General features: G+C 35.9%; 1 pseudogene; it reads left to right on the forward strand.

The window, feature by feature from the left end:
* The first annotated feature begins 3788 nt into the window (after positions 1 to 3788).
* Positions 3789 to 15747, forward strand: LOC117333334 (annotated as a pseudogene).
* Positions 15748 to 17760: the final 2013 nt, after the last annotated feature.

Below are 17760 nucleotides of genomic sequence, written 5' to 3' on the forward strand. Positions count from 1 at the left end.
AGTTTAACCCAAAACAGCAGAAGGGCATTCTTAGATGACAATGCTTTTGTACCAGTAATATGTTCGGAACATGCATCGCGTATTTGATTGAATTGATTACAATCCCAGCCTGTCCAAGCTTGGCAATCTTCATCATCCATCTTGTCGAAGTTTAATACAAGCGGTGACAAGTTATTGGACATGTTCTGTATGATTTTAAGTAAATCGTTGATAACAGCTGGTGACTTGGTGGCTAAGTGATCAACAAGTTTATCCCTCCCTGTCAAAACCGGCTCAATGTCAGGACTGATATCCTTACCAAGAAGATGACTTGAACACACCCTGGATGTGTTCTATTGTTTCTGGTTCGCCACAGTTTATACAATAGGGACTGACTACTTTCTTGATTCTATTGATGTTATGACCAAGTTTGGTGTATCCTAATCTAAGTCTAGTTATTACAGTATCCTCTGTTTTATTATAACTATATAACTGAGTTTTGATTTTAACATTATCCTCGATGTTTTTGAACCAGTTATTAGTTAATTTCGACCAACTTTCCTGCCATATCGATTTGGTTATATTATCGATTATACTAACGACCTCTGTGACACTCAAGTCCAATAAGATGGATGACATTTGACCCTAGGGCTTCTTTAGCTAACTGATATGCTACCTCATTGCCTGGTATATCTACATGCGATGGGATCCATTCAAATTTAAGATCTATGCCTAACTGATCGATCTCTGATAGCATGTAGTGGATTGCATTAAGTAGTTTAGGCCTACTGCTGTTACCAGTTATTAGAGATTGTAAGGAGCTAGTTAATAAGGGAATCCGAAAGAATTACTACTCTATCAAATTTGGTGTGATTTTTCTTTACACCTATCAAAGCGATTTGAATGGCCATAAGCTCAGCTGTACAAACCGATGCTCTATCGCTTAACCGTAATGACTTTTTAACTTTATATGTGTTGTTAATTACTCCTAAACCTACACGGTTACTATCCGGATGTTTAGAGCCGTCAGTATAGAATTTAGTAAAGTTTTTGTATTTTAGGTTTCTAATGCTAGGTTTTTATCGCCTATCGGGTCGTTTTGTTTATCTATCATCTAGCGATACATTAGGGACTGTTTTTAACCACGGAACTTGGAAATCTTGTTTGCGGGATATTTTAACGTTATCTAAACCATGATGGATATGGAGCCCTGGTGTTATTGACGGGATGTTCACTAGCTTTTATTTCTTTATTTAGAAGAAATTTATCACCATGACTTTGTGTCCTAGCCCAGTATTTTAATGTAAGATTTTCTTGCCTGAGAGTTAAGGCGGGTTCACCTGCCTCTGCTAATAAACTATTAATGTTGGTGTTTTTAATTGCCCTTAGTGCTACTCTTAAGGCTGAATATTGAATTACATCTAGATGTTTTAGTACTGTGTCGCTAGCTGTATTATATACCTGGCACCCACAATCTAGCCTAGCCTAGACTATACGCTTTATATAGCATTAATTGGGTAGTTTTATTGGCGCCAAATTTACATCCTGAAATATATCTCGTGGTGTTTATTGCCTTTTGGCATATCTCCTTAACATATTGAATATGTTTACTCCAAGTTAGTTATGATCTATTATCATGCCTAAATACCTAACTTGTTTTTCAAATTTTAGATTAGACTTACTTTTAGGGAATTACATTGCTATGGTTTTCTGTTTAGATGGTTTAAAACCCCACTTATTAGCCCACTCATTAATTGCTGTCAACGTTGTTTGGGTATGTTTGGTTAAATATCTAATGTTTTGCCTGTATTCCAAATACATCCGTCATCTGCAAATTGCGCTAACCTGGTGTTACTGTGAAGCGTTTGTGACAGAGTATTAATGTAGATCTTAAAAAGAGTAGGGGATATTACGCCACCCTGTGCTACACAGTTCTCTAGTTCATATTGATAACGTGTCATGAATTCTAACCTGGATCTTACGGTTTTTCAGGAAGCTGCTTACGATTTTAAATATGTTACCAGTTATACCATGAATTTTAAGGGATACTAAAAGACCATCATGCCAAATAAGATCATATGCTTTTTCTAGATCTAAAAAGACAGCTAGTGTACTTTGTTTTAGGTTCAAACCTTTTTTAATATCTGAGGTGAGTCTAAAAAGGGGGTCTAGCGTAGATCTACCTTTACGGAACCCGCTCTGTTCCTCGTTTATGATACCTGAGCTTTCGAGTGAATGTACTAGCCTGTTATTTACCACAGTTTCCATTACTTTACAGAGGTGAGAACTGAGAAGTTAATGCTATGGACCTATATGATGCAGGTTCCTGCGGATTTTTACCTGGTTTTAGTATAGGTATAACTACGGCTTTTTCCCACGCTTCATGTATAGTTCCCTGTTGCCATATGTGGTTGATGAGTTTAAGTATTATTTCTGTTATGTTGTTTGTATAGTGTTTGAGGATGGTGTATGAAATGTTGTCATCCCATGGAGATGTGTTTTTCTTGTTTTGAAGTGCATTGTTGTATTCTGTGATTGTGAATGGGCAGTTCAGCTCACCTGTCTTGGGGCCTGGGTCACTTATAACTTCCTCTGTGTTATCCTGATTATTAGCTTTATTTAATTGATTACCAGTATAGCGTGTATACACTAAGGTGGTAAGTGTGTGCGAGATGGTAATACTAGTTAACAAGTAAGCGCAGCTTGTAGTGATAGTGTACAAGCAAAATGGCATCACTTCCAAAGAATACGACTCGGCTACTCTAGTGAGCGGCCGAATTGACTGTAGATGGATTGTCTATTCGGCTACGCTTTGTTTAATACCTGTTCATGAATCTGCGAAAGTTTATGGGCCCCCTCATCCCTATTTAGAACGTGCCCGCTGTGGCGTTTCAAGATAACTTCTTTTTCTTTCCGCCTGAAAATGTTGCCCTTTCTTTCAGTCATTTTTTAATTTCCCCAGTCCTCCGTTGTTGTTTTTGTGTGTTTGTTTTTTTTGTGCGGCGTGTTCTGTGATGGCTGATTTGTTGATCTTGGTCCGTGATTGTTTAAGGTTTGATCCGTTGAATTTACTGCCTACTTGGGGTTCAACATATTTCTGATGTTCCCTGCATGGAATCAAAAATTTTCTTTTATACGCATTCTCTTGTTCTTCTGAAGGTGTTTTATCCCTGGGATGTACAAAGATCCAAGCATAAAACGCACAAAGAAGAAACAATAAAATTAGTATATAAAATTAGATGCAAGAGCTGCGACGCATCAAATATTGGAGAAACTGGGAGAAAATTAGGATATTATCATGTTTAAGGTTATCTTATTATTATTCTTCTCTTGAAATTTGTCATTGCAGTCAATCATTTCATCTGTATTGACTTCATCAGTACAAAACCTGATTTTGTTTTTGTTTTTGTTTTTTGTCAACAATGGATTTTGCCAACCTTTCCACTTAATTGACTACTTATTGATTATTTCCCCTTCCATCCAACATTTGTTTCCACAGTCCACTGCGCACACAACCTTTAATATACATGTAACCATGATTGGACATGAAAGGGGAAAGTGTGGGCAATGGAGTGTGGTTATAAGTGATTTATTGCCAAACTATTGTGAAAGGTTGGAAACATGCAGTGAACAGGGATGACCTTTCTGCATGACTCGGCAAATTGAACTATCTATGAAATTATTAGAGTGTAACCCACTGAATACATCTGTTTGGATTCATATTGTGAAATGTGTTAATACCACTAGTAGAAAGCGGACTCGGCACGAAATTCTGACAGTAATCAGAAGAGGCCATTACATTAACTATCATGGCGGATGCGTTTGTGTACGATGTCATAGTGGTGGGTGCCGGGAATAATGGGATCGTTCACCGCCTACCATGCCCGTAAGATGGGCAAATCAACGCTTCTTCTTGAACAGGTAATCACATATGATTAGTGTCCTCTTTTCGTTCTGTCTATGGTTAGGAGGCATAACGTTTCTCTATTACGACCTTCTGCATACCCAACACGACCTGGACAGGATATTTGGATTTTAATTTAAATTTAGAGTTTAGATTAAAAGATTATATCCACATTATCGCTGGTTTGATTTCTTTATTGCTTAATGATTTGAAATATATATGTGTTTTACTTTAAGAATGTCTTGTGAATCTTAAATCGACAGAAACATAATACAGAAAAAATGTATGTTCTAGTTTCCTTACTTTATATTCTGTATAACTCTCCCGTTAAAACATATTTTATAGTTCCCATTGCCACACAGTCGGGGGAGTTCTCATGGACAGTCGAGGACTATTCGCAATGCATATGGAGCCCAGGAATATTACACAAAAATGATGACCAAGGCGTTCCGAATGTGGGGGGAACTTGAGGACAAATCCGGTCAAAAACTTTTCAGGTATCAAATCCGGTCAAAAACTTTTCAGGTATCACCCCGCAGCACGTCTGACAATATGTGTAAATAACCTGTGTCTTCTACATCCTACCTGTATTTGTGTCCTGAATATCATTGAGCAACAGTATTTGTATTATTTTCTAGCAACCCGAAGTCTGTCTGTCTGTCTGTCTGTCTGTCTGTCTAGGTTTAGATCATTAGCACCAAAGGTCCGTCCCCTATAATTCTATATATATATATTTACTCAACTTTATACCGTTACAATTTCAACAAATTCGGGACACATACAATCAAACTATTAAGCATTGCGTTTCACGAAACATTGAAAGAACAGTTTCACTTTGAGAATATTCTTATGAAGATATCTTAAAAAATAAATAGATAACATTCTGTATTCAGACTCACTAATTAAGCCAGTGGATATTTTCCAACAGTATGCAAGCTTACAAAGTTCTATCCAAGATTGAAAAAAATCTTAAACAACCATTACAAGAAACCATTTATAATTACCGGTCGCTACTTCTCCAGGAACATAAACAAAAAATAATATAACAAAACGTTTATAATTCATCGTCTCTAATTCTCCACAAACATAAACAAACATTGTAACAAACTATTTATACTAAATCGTCTGTACTTCTTCAGAAACATAAACAAACATTAAACAATATTTATACTTACCCGTCTCTAATTCTCCACAATCATGTACACAAATGCAATTTAATGTTGCCAAATAATATTTTCACAATTAAATCAGTAAGCAAATAAATTACATTCATTTAGTAGCTGGTATGTATTATATTGTAGCGTAAAATGAGTTCGGTCTCTAAACCACGCCATAAGGTAATTCACGTACCAAATTGAGACAGGATTATTCTTTCTGTAATGTGGTCCCTTTGGGTCTTCGTTAAATATCGTACGTCACCAAACATATGACACACAGTTAAATTAATAATGTAAGCGTTACAGTACTGCTTTTTGCTAAATTTATTCAGGTAAAATCATCTTCAAGAAAACCCTCACTCATGAAAAAATATATCTTTATACATACGATAACTCTAAATTGATTGCCAAAGGGGTGCGATGAAGAGGAAAATACCTTTATACATACAATGACTCTAAATTGATTGCCAAAGGGGTGAGATGAAGAGAAAGTAAATATTACGACTTCTGTGGTCTATTGCCGCTGAGGAAAACTATATCGGGTATATAATTCAGATCAATCGAGCCAGTTTTCACGAAAGGAACATATATACGCTTAACTTCATTGCCACTAAGAAAAATACATCAGGTATTTAATTTAATTCAGATCTTTAGAGCCAGATCTCATTGTCGCCATCGGAATTCATTATTACTCCATTCACATCTTTTCAGACATGATTTCAGATAAAGATATGTTACATTCCCTATGTTTCCAGAATCGTTGGTAAAAATATGATATCTGATGTATTTACGACAGTGACATGATATTGATATTAATATCTCGTGAAAGATGCCGATATCTTGTCTTTTTGTACAATAAATTGAACACAGAAACCGTCTTTAAGTAGAATGATTGATGAATATGTAGTCTGTAGTCATTACAAAAAGAAACTCGAGCGAATGTGCACGCGTTGGTGGGTGTGGGAAAATTACCATAGTCTTTGGGGACATTAAATTGTCTCAATAATTAGGTCATTGTTATCTCATTCCCATAGAATTCGTATTGGATGATGACTGGTGACTGTCACGATCTTGGCTTTCATTTTCAAAACTTAACGTTACCAGGATTTTACCTATACATTTTCGCAAGAGGATGCATTTTTTATATCAACGTGTCAAAGACGAATGGTCAGTGCAAGGAGAGGGCAGGAAAATATTTATCGTAGTCATTAGTAGTAGTTTAAAATAAATTCGTTTCAAAGGGATTTTCGGTATATTTTGCGTTTACGTTGCAGCCTCCTTTCAATCTCGACCCAGTGTTATCGCTCATGCTACACTTATGTGATAGGAATATTGATCCTGTTACGTTCTTGCGAAAGTTAATAAGATTAGTGTGGGTTTAGCAGTAACGATAACTCTGGACAGATGTGTCTCCAAAATGTGTTTATATATGAATATGTCGCTTTATATTCTAATGACAATAGTATGTCGAGTCTCGTCCTATTGGCAATGGTATGTTTATATACGTTAAAACGATAATAACAAGTCTAGATACATTCTATTGACAATAAAATGTCTAGATACATTCTAATGACAATAACGTGTCTATATACATTCTTATGACAATAAAATGCCTAGAAAGATTTTAATTGCAATAATAACACTAATATGCTTATCTATTTCTACTTCTTCACAAACGTGAACACCTACCATAACAAAACTTTATAATTGTCCGCCTCTACTCCTCAAGAAACATGAATAACTATCATAACAAAATATTGATACTTTACCATCTTTACGTCTCAAGAAACATAAACAACCACCAAATAAAATATTTATACTTATCCGTCTCTATTTCTCCACAAACATATACAACCAGTATAACAAACCATTTATACTTACCCCTCTCTACTTCTGCACAAACATATACAACCAGTGTAACAAACCATTTATACTTACCCCTCTCTACTTCTGCACAAACATATACAACCAGTATAACAAACCATTTATACTTACCCCAATCTACTTCTGCACAAACATATACAACCAGTATAACAAACCATTTATACTTACTCCACTCTACTTCTGCACAAACATATACAACCAGTAGGAGAAACCAGTTATACTTACCCCTCTCTACTTCACAAACCATTTATACTTACCCCTCTCTACTTCTGCACACACATAAACAACCAGTATATGTTACAAAATAATAAGTATTATAACAAACCATTTATACTTACTCGTCTCTATACTTACATGTTACGCGTATAGATACTTTGTAATTACAATAACATGTGTAGATATATTCTAAAGATAAAAGCGTGTCCACACACAGTTGTGACATCAAAAATTGCACGTTGTTTGATGTGCGCACGATATCTAAATGCGAACAATTGTCAATCGAAACGAAGTGCGTGAATACGGTGTCGCGGTTGATATAAATTGAAGAATAGATTACACATTATGTTAAAAAGTTCGGAACGGTTTTGATTAAAAAGATGATATATACATAGGTTCTGATATATCATTCATAGGATTATTTGTCAGCTTGGGGTCTATTTTAGAAAATAAAACTACTTAGTGTCAGAGAGCTAGATAGCTGCGGCATGTGATCAACCAGTGCGCCGGTCCGTGACCTTATCTTTGATCACTAGCCATCGAAGCGTGATTTGTCGGATATCATAAATAAGTCATAGCGAATATCTCCTTGAATATATGTGGTTCAAGTGCTAAAAATCTTGACAAAAAGATAGTATCCTTGCCATATTGTGCTGATGAATAAATGATAATAAACATATAAATTGATTCGTTGACTCCGGGATCCTTCCCTAACGCGCGATAGGCTATAAACATATGGAGCGATCGATGCTGTTGAAAGAATTATACTCTTTCAATCGAATTTACCTGCATGACCTGTGGTACGTAAGAAACTGACTATGATAGGTTTGCATTAGTCTGACAAATCTATCCCATATCTTCTTCCTCTAAAACGTGGGGTAACAAACCCCGCGACTACAGACATACACTATTGTAAACATATTGAAGTAGACCTATGTTATGAAAAGTAGATTCATGGAAATAAGTAGTATATATCCGCATAAGTCTATACAGATACATGTTTTAAATTTCATACTGACTCAGATTTAATACACAATTTACATTGCTATTGTAATCTTTATGAATTACAGTGTATACGATCGACACATCGTCAAGATATATTCTATTGACAATAACATGTCTAGATATATTATATAGACAACCTGTCTAGATAGATTCTAATGACAATAGCAAGTCTAGATACATTCTATAGACAACAAGTCTTGATACATTTTATAGGCAACACGTCTAGAAACATTCTAATAATAATAACAAGTCTAGATGCATTCTATATACAACATGTCTAGAAACATTCTAATGACAAAAGCAAGTCTAGATACATTCTAATAACAATAAGTCTTCATACATTCTATGGGCAACATAACTAGATAGATTCTAATGACAATATAATTTCTAGATATATTCAAATGGCAATATTTTGTCCAGATATATTCTAATAATAAAAGCAAGACTAAATACATTAACAATAACGTGTCTAGATACATTCTAATGATAATAAAATGTCTAGATATATTCTATATGCAACATGTCTAGAAACATTCTTATGACAAAAGCAAGTCTAGATACATTCTAATAACAATAAGTCTTCATACATTATATAGGCAACATGACTATTTAGATTCTAGATTATAAATTTTAATGACAATAGCATTTCTAGATATATTCTAATGACAATATTTTGTCTAGATACATTCTAATAATAAAAACAAGACTAAATACATTGACAATAACGTGTCTAGATACATTTTAATGATAATAACATGTCTAGATATATGCTAATGGCGATAGTTTGTCTAGATAGTTTTAATGCTAATAACATGTCTAAATATATTCTATTGACATTAACGTTTGTAGATCTTTATTCTAATGACCAAAACATGTATGGATGATTTAGAATGACAAACACGTGTCTAGATACATTCTAATAACAATGATATGTTTAGGCATATTTTATGCAACTATCAAATGGTCGTCAAATTGTATCATATAATCAAGAATAATACTATACCTGGTAACAGATTTATAAGTGTGATTCTGTTTTCCATATTCCTTATAAAACCTTCATAATAGATTTGAATGACGTGACGTATTAAAGTATAGTATATTTACCACGAGTCGATTCAGTACCGAATAAAAGCTAATTTAGTTAGAAAAAAATAAGAATGTTTCTGCAATGGATCGGAACTGGTCATACGATGGATAATGATCGTATATGTAAACCTCTTCATTTTCAAGAGAAACGTCATCTCCTTACGTAGTTTCGCTTTCGAAACAAATGAATATTATGAATAACGTTATCTACATCTATTTTTAGGAAAACAAGTTTGCTGAGTATCGGACAAAAGGGGGCCAAATTCATTGATGAAACGACAGAATGCCTGGATAGAAACAAAATGCCATTCCGAAGGTTGAACGACGAAGAACTCCAGGATATCTATCCAATGTTGTCATATCCACCAGGAATAGGTGGCGCCGTGATTGACTACAGTGCAGGATTGTTGTATTCCGGTAGGGCTCTAACCGCTGTACAGGTAGGGGTATCATCGGCTTATTGACTTATATATACAATGTACCCCTCGCCAATATAAAAACAAGTATCAAATATCATAAATCTTGAGTTCGTTATCAACTAAAACATAAAACATTATTGGAACTCATGATTAGGATGCGAATCCCGTCGATTGTTATCTATTGCAATGTATTATAGTAAGTACACGAGTCGTATGTAAAGTATATATCTCGCTAAAAGAAAGTCGTGTTTTTGTTACACGTTATTTAGTAGTATCAATTAAAACAGACGATGTCTTCTTGAGGAGATACCGAAGTTCATATAGTTCAAAATGTTGATGTAGTTATAGATACCATATATGCTGAATAGTTCAATAAAGTAGCATCATACACCTGGATTTTTTGGGACACATAAACGATGCTAAGGGTAAACAGTAAAATAGTGTATTTTGGTATGCATCATTGTCGATTAAGTTCGAGATGTGGTTGGTTATCAGCCTTCTTGAAGTTTTTTTTTTTATAATTTGACATATCTAATTGAAAATTAGTCTTTAAATAGATATATTTCCAGTATTTTGAAAAAAAACACTTTGCGTGAAGTTTAATAGCAAATATTCAAAGATAAAGTTTAATCCCTGTAATATTTCATCTCAAAATATTTCTTTAAAATAATCTGGTTTCTAAGTACATGTATATTATTTAGTTTGTTTGAGGTTGTTGCGATAGCATTGACACATGACTTGATGAAAACGATGTGGAAACTGTAGAATAGGACCCTTTGAACACTTGATATGTTATAAATGAGTTTGATATATACTTTGATTCACTAATATGGAATTGCACAAAAGACACACATATATTAGCAACTATCAAAAATATTTAGAGTATGGAATGAACTAGATGGTACCATTTATCTGTTTCGTCTTTCTATGGCTCATCATTGATGCTAGGGAGAATCGTCTTTCTAGGACTCATAAGTGATGTTAAGGACTTAAAGTATTAATGATACGAGAAATGAATCCCGAAATAAATAAAAGATGATGGATCAATAAAATAACCGTTTTAAAATACAAAGCACAATGAAGTAGCTTGTAATAATGTTAATATGCATGTATATCAAATTAAAAGGATAATTGTTTTGTATAAATACAGAGCCAGTATCGGCAATTAGGGGGGCTGCTCCATGACGGAGAGAAAATGATGGAAGTTATTCCAGGAGAGGTGATTCTAGTGAGGACTGAGACGGCACTTTACCAGGCCAAGTCTGTTGTTATGTGTACGGGACCGTGGGCCAATAAAGTACTCACCAATCTGGGACAACCACTCCCGCTACAGGTAGTGTTCACTGTGTAAAATATCATACAGATCAATAGCACTTCAAACAACTGTATCGACATTCTAGGAATCGCCATTGATGTTAGGGACACACCACAGCTTTGTCCTATTAGGACTCATCAGTGATGTTAGGACACTATTCAGCTGTTTGTCCTTTTAGGACTCGTAATTGATGTAAGGGACATTATACGGCTGTCTCATCCTTCTAGGACTCGTCATTGATATAAGTGACATCAAACATCTGTTCTGTCGTTCTGGATCTCGTTATTGATGCGTGGGTCATCATATAGCTGTCCGTCTTTCTAGATCTCGGTTTTGATACTAGGAACTTCATACAGCTATCTCATCCTTCTAGACCTCCTTAGTGATGCCAGGGACATCACACAGCTGCTCCGTCTTTCTAGCTCTCGTTATTGATGCTAGTGACACTATATAGTTTTCTCGTGATTCTAGGACTCGTCATTGATGCATACAGCTGTTTGTCCTTCCAGAGCTCATAAGTGATTCAGCTGTGTCGTCCTTATTGAGCTCGTTAGTGATGCCAGTGACATCAACCACCTGTCGAGTCCCTCTAGATGTCCTTATTGTTGCTGGGGATATCGTATATCTGTCTCGACCTTCTTTACCTCGTAAGTGATGCCTAGGGACATCATAGAGCTGTCTCCTCCCGCTAAATTTCGTTAGTGATCCCAGTCACATCATATAGTTGTCTCGTCATTCTTGATCTCATAAGTAATGCAAGGGATATCCTAAAGCTGAACCGTCCTTCCAGATCTCGTTATTGATCATGCTAGAAACATCGTTTAGCTGTCTCGTCATCAATGATCTCATTATTGATGCTAGGGACATCGTACAGCTCTATTGTCCTTCTAGATCTCGTTTGTGATGCTAGGAATATCATAAGCTGTTTCGTCCTTCCAGATCTCTTTTTTAATGCCAGGGACATCATATGGATGTATCGTCATTTACATTACGATTCCAGGTACAAAAATGTAAGCTGTGCTACTGGAAAGAAAAGAAGCCTGGTACCTTTAACGCGCGACAGTTCCCAGTGTTTTCCCAGGAAAATGCCATTGGCAAATATCTTGTATATGGAACTCCATGTGAGGAATACCCAGATCTTGTTAAGGTAATGATGAAGCTGGTGTATCGATTTTACCTCACGGATGGAATTCGAATACGTATATTCATTTTGAAATGATGAACAAATAGTCGTCAAATGTTCAACCATCCATTCAGTAATAAGTAAAATGGCGTCATTTATGAATATGCACACTATATGTTCCTTATACTATCTATTTGATATGTTTATAATATAATGTGAATTTGTAACAGGTCAGCCTTCACTACGGCCCACCCGTGGATCCGGACTATCGCGACACGGTTGATGATCACTGGGTAGAAGAAGTTTTGCGGAAATACATAATGGAACACATCCCTGAGTTAGAACCCTCCCCTGTTATAACAGAGCCGTGTATAATCACGGTAAGAAAACGTAATAAAACACACCCCTGAGTTAGAACCCTACCCTGTTATAACAGAGCCGTGTATAATCACGGTAAGAACACGTAATAAAACACATCCCTGAGTTAGAACCCTACCCTGTTATAACAGAGCCTTGTATAATCACGGTAAGAACACGTAATAAAACACATCCCTGAGTTAAAACCCTACCCTGTTATAACAGAGCCGTGTATAATCACGGTAAGAACACGTAATAAAACACATCCCTGAGTTAGAACCCTACCCTGTTATAACAGAGCCGTGTATAATCACGGTAAGAACACGTAATAAAACACATCCCTGAGTTAGAACCCTACCCTGTTATAACAGAGCCTTGTATAATCACGGTAAGAACACGTAATAAAACACATCCCTGAGATAGAACCCTACCCTGTTATAACAGAGCCGTGTATAATCACGGTAAGATCACGTAATGAACACATCCCTCGGTTAGAACCTTATCCTGTTACAGCAAAGCCTTGTATAATACGGCAGTAATTCATAATCATCCCTTGGTTAAAGCCTTACCTTTTATGTAAAAGCCTTTTTATCACGATAATATTACAAAATGGGATACCTGGGTTAGAACCCGGATCTAGCGTCTAGTTGCCACATATTCGTAAGAAGCCCTACATCTTGTCTCCACTTGAATTTGATTAAGCGGTATTACAAATGATTTCAATGTTTCTTTCATTAATACTAGCATGATACTGCATAAAAAAATAAATTAATACATATAAATATAATTGTAATAAACTAACCAGGTGCTCTGCAGTGTTCTTGTAAAGCCACTTCGGTAGGGAACTTAAACCTACCAATGTTTATATACCTCATGAACGGTTGGTTTCCTTTGACCCAGAATACACCCGACGAGGACTTTATACTGGATCGTCATCCTTCGTGGAGCAACATCATAATAGGAGCTGGATTCTCAGGTAAGTCATATTGTACCGTCATCCTACGTGGAATAACATCATAATAGATGCTGGATGCTCAGGTAAGTCATACTGTACCGTCATCCTACGTGGAATAACATCATAATAGGAGCTGAATTTTCAGGTAAGTCATATTGTACCGTCATCCTACGTGGAATAACATCATGATAGGTGCTGGAATCTCAGGTAAGTCATACTGTACCGTCATCGAAAGTGGATCAACATCATAATAGGAGCTGGATGATCAGGTAAGTCATACTGTACCGTCATCGAAAGTGGATCAACATCATAATAGGAGCTGGATGATCAGGTAAGTCATACTGTACCGTCATCGAAAGTGGATCAACATCATAATAGGAGCTGGATGATCAGGTAAGTCATACTGTACCGTCATCGAAAGTGGATCAACATCATAATAGGAGCTGGATGATCAGGTAAGTCATACTGTACCGTCATCGAAAGTGGATCAACATTATGATAGGAGCTGTAATATCTAGTAAGTCAAATCTGACAGTCATCCTAAGTGGAGCAACATCGTGACAGGAGCTGGATTCTCTGGTAAATAATAATGGAACGCTATCCTACGTGGAATAGCATCATGCTAGGTGCTGGATTATCTGGTAAGTCATATTTGACCGTCTTTCTACGTGAAATAACATCATGATAGGTGCTGGATTCTCTGGTAAATCATATTGGACCACCATCCTACGTGAAATAACATCATGATAGGTGCTGGATTATCTGGTAAATCATATTGGACCGCCATCCTACGTGAAATAACATCATGATAGGTGCTGGATTATCTGGTAAATCATATTGGACCACCATCCTACGTGAAATAACATCATGATAGGTGCTGGATTATCTGGTAAATCATAATGGAACGCCATCCTACGTGAAATAACATCATGATAGGTGCTGGATTCTCTGGTAAATCATAATGGACCGCCATCCTAGGTGGACCAATAACATGATTATTGTCACGTAGCAATAGACAGTGCTTGTTTTCACACAAAGCACTGCTGTCTGACTAACCCTGAGTGTCTACAAAGCACAAAACATAACTTTACTTTTCACAGCAGATACAAAAGTATCAAACCATATTTACTATAACAGCGATATTTCAAAGAATACCTGTAGCGACTCATTCTCACCTTTTTATACGTCTACTTCAGGTCACGGTTTCAAGCTTGCTCCAGTGGTAGGGGAAATTCTCTCAGAGATGGCAGCTGGTCTGACTCCCCGGGAAGATGTGTCACACTTCCGCTTAAATCGTTTCAGAAAATCACATTTATGATGACTTTATTCCTCACGGCGACAAAAAATATAAACGTATTACAAATTAAAGATGCTTAGAGTGGGGGTACGTAATTTCGCACACTTTCGGTATGTATCTTAATACATTTTCATCAAATTAATTTCAAATCGAGAAAGAATACCTTACATTGTTAGATGTACAAATGCTTCGAAACATACAGGTGTGTAACCTGATGTGCGCACACGTATCACTGCGCATGGGAGCTGTTGTTAACTTGTGTTTATGGCTGGGTTTGAAGACGATCGGGAACGTAATTTCGCACACCCATCAAACTTCTTAGATTTTGTTGGTAAAAATAGTTTTCAGCCAAGATTAAGCCCAATGCCATGATTAAAATAATCTTTAAAATGAAAATAATGTAAAATTGGAAAGTGTCAATTTACCGTCATTGTTTCTTTGAATAATGACCGCTCCCTACAGAGGTAATGTAAACAAGGCGGCGAAAATGACGTGTTGTCTGCAAGTCAACGCTGTTATTAGGTATGCTTTAATGGGTTTGTATTCAGTTTTGATTATGATCTGACCAAATGATATTTTCCTTAAATATTTGCATATTCACATCCCAATCAACAACTGGGATTATTTTAAATAAAATATTTAATCATCAGGTATCCATTTTAACGGAAGAGAGTCGTATCAGTTAAATTTTGTTATCAAAACGAACTTAATCTAAAAAGAGGTATTTAAAACGGCAAAAGTTCCACAAAAGTTTGGCATTAGTCAACATATAAACAAAACAGCACAGTCCTCGACCACATGGAGAAAAAACGTAACAAATCGTCAGGTGTGCGAATTTACGTACTGTGCGAAATTAAGTACCCTTGCTCATATATATTAATATATATTTTGGAAACTGGAATATATTTTACATTTGTAATAGCCTTTGGTCCGATTGTTGGTACCAATAGTTAGCATCGCTGTTACTACTTGTATGCATCCATTACACAAAGGTTTGAACTAGATAAATCTAATACTGACATCAACTCCAGTGTTGTAGCTTAATAAAATATTGTAGATAACGACTTACTTCTTGTGTTGGTTACTCAAAATGAAAGCGAAAAATTACAGAAAAATTATTGTGCACCGGCAGATGAAAAATAAAATAAAATACAACAGAAACTAAAACAAATACCGAAATGCTGAAATGTGACATAATAAGATATTGGAGGCTTGTGATATGTAAATGTAAACACTAACTTTTGGCAAAACATTCTTTTGGTTATCGTCCTATGTGAAATTAACATCAGAGATCAACATCATTAGACTTATCATGCTGTAAAGTGGCAGGCTGTCCCGGTTATGTAGAACGATTAGGGTAAGCTTCTGTGGAGAAGTTTCTATTGAACGTTAATTAAATGCTGTAGATATGATCAAAAAACGTTTATTACATTACTTGGCCTGTTTCACTTTAGGTGATTTGTGCTCAGTGTAAACAATACGTAATTACACAATGTATATATCACATACAGAATATATCCATTACGTACGTGTAATTATATTATCCTAAAAAATTAGTCATCTTTACACGGGTTGTCATGGTGTTCGACGGCTTACTCTACTAGTTCATAAAAGCTATTTCGTTATGTCTGTATATGTAATGAATAATGACATTCATGAGCATGCACCCATGCAATTTTATTAGCTCACCTACCCGAAGGGCAAGTGAGGTTATGCCGTGGCGCGACGTCCGTCGTCCGTCCGTCCGTTGTCCGGCCGTCCGTTCTTCTCAATAACCAAAAGGCCTAGAGACCTAATATTGGGTCTGTAGAATGCTGGGCAAAGGGCTACCAAGTTTGTTCAAATGAATAAAGTTGACCTTCATTCAAGGTCACAGGGGTCAAAAAGGCTAAAATCTTTAAACGACTTCTTCTCTATAACCAATAGTCCCAGGCAGTTGTTGAAACTTGGGTTGTAGCATGCTGGGGTGAAGGGCTACCAATTTTGTTCAAATGAATGACATTGGTCTGCATTCAAGGTCACAGGGGTCAAATATGCTGAAATCTTTAAACGACTTCTTCTCAATAACCAAAAGTCCCAGGGAGTTGATATTGGGTCTGTAGCATGCTGTGGTGAAGGGCTACTAAGTTTGTTCAAATGAATGACCCTGACTCACATTCAATGTCACGTCGGTCAAGTATGCTTAAATCTTTAAATGACTTCTGAATAGCCAAAGTGCCGAGAGAGATTATATCAGGTCTGTAGCATGCTTTCAAATAACTGCAGGATCAATATATGAAAAGACCACTGCATTGCAGGTGAGCGATTCGGGCCCATTGGGCCCTTGTTAGACAGTCAGTTTATATACGTAACATGCTGTAAAAACTTAGAATAAGGATACACGTAATATAGCACAACTGGATACATTGTGAATTCATGAAATACTATTGATTCTCAGTCTCATTATAAATGGTAATGGCGAACCATACCCCTAATAGTCTGATCAAGGAACGATAATTTCGCTCTCTTTAACAGAATAATATTAATATTTAATTCCGTAAAGGTTATTGACAGTGTGTAACTTTACATGATTTATGATTCTTATTACAATGTTTAACTATGATACTGTTGCACTTGAAATTTTGTAGTCATGAGACGTTGATACGGATAACGTATTACAAGTACAATGTACATCAGGTACTTATAATATCCAGGGCATGAATGACAGTAAAACATACACGTACGAACACTCAATCAGTTGACAATACAATACAGGTGGAAAATACTCAAGTGGACATATTAACTTGTCAAACAGTTTTAAAATACGTGTATTTAAAAAGATAGTGGTAAAGATACCAGTAATGAAATAATCAAAAAGGCACAAAATAACTAATACTTATATAACCACTTTGGTAATATACAAACAGTCTGAAAGGTTTAAACAAATTTTATTGAAATACGCACTTACTGCCACAATATATATTTATAAAGAACCAATTATGTACATAATATACGTTAGGGTCAGGGATGCATCAACTCCATAACTTAATAATGTTTTGTTGTAATTAAGGAGATATGACGGTT

This window comes from Pecten maximus, chromosome 8, assembly GCF_902652985.1.
Source record: "Pecten maximus chromosome 8, xPecMax1.1, whole genome shotgun sequence".
In the NCBI taxonomy this organism is placed as follows: Eukaryota; Metazoa; Mollusca; class Bivalvia; order Pectinida; family Pectinidae; genus Pecten; species Pecten maximus.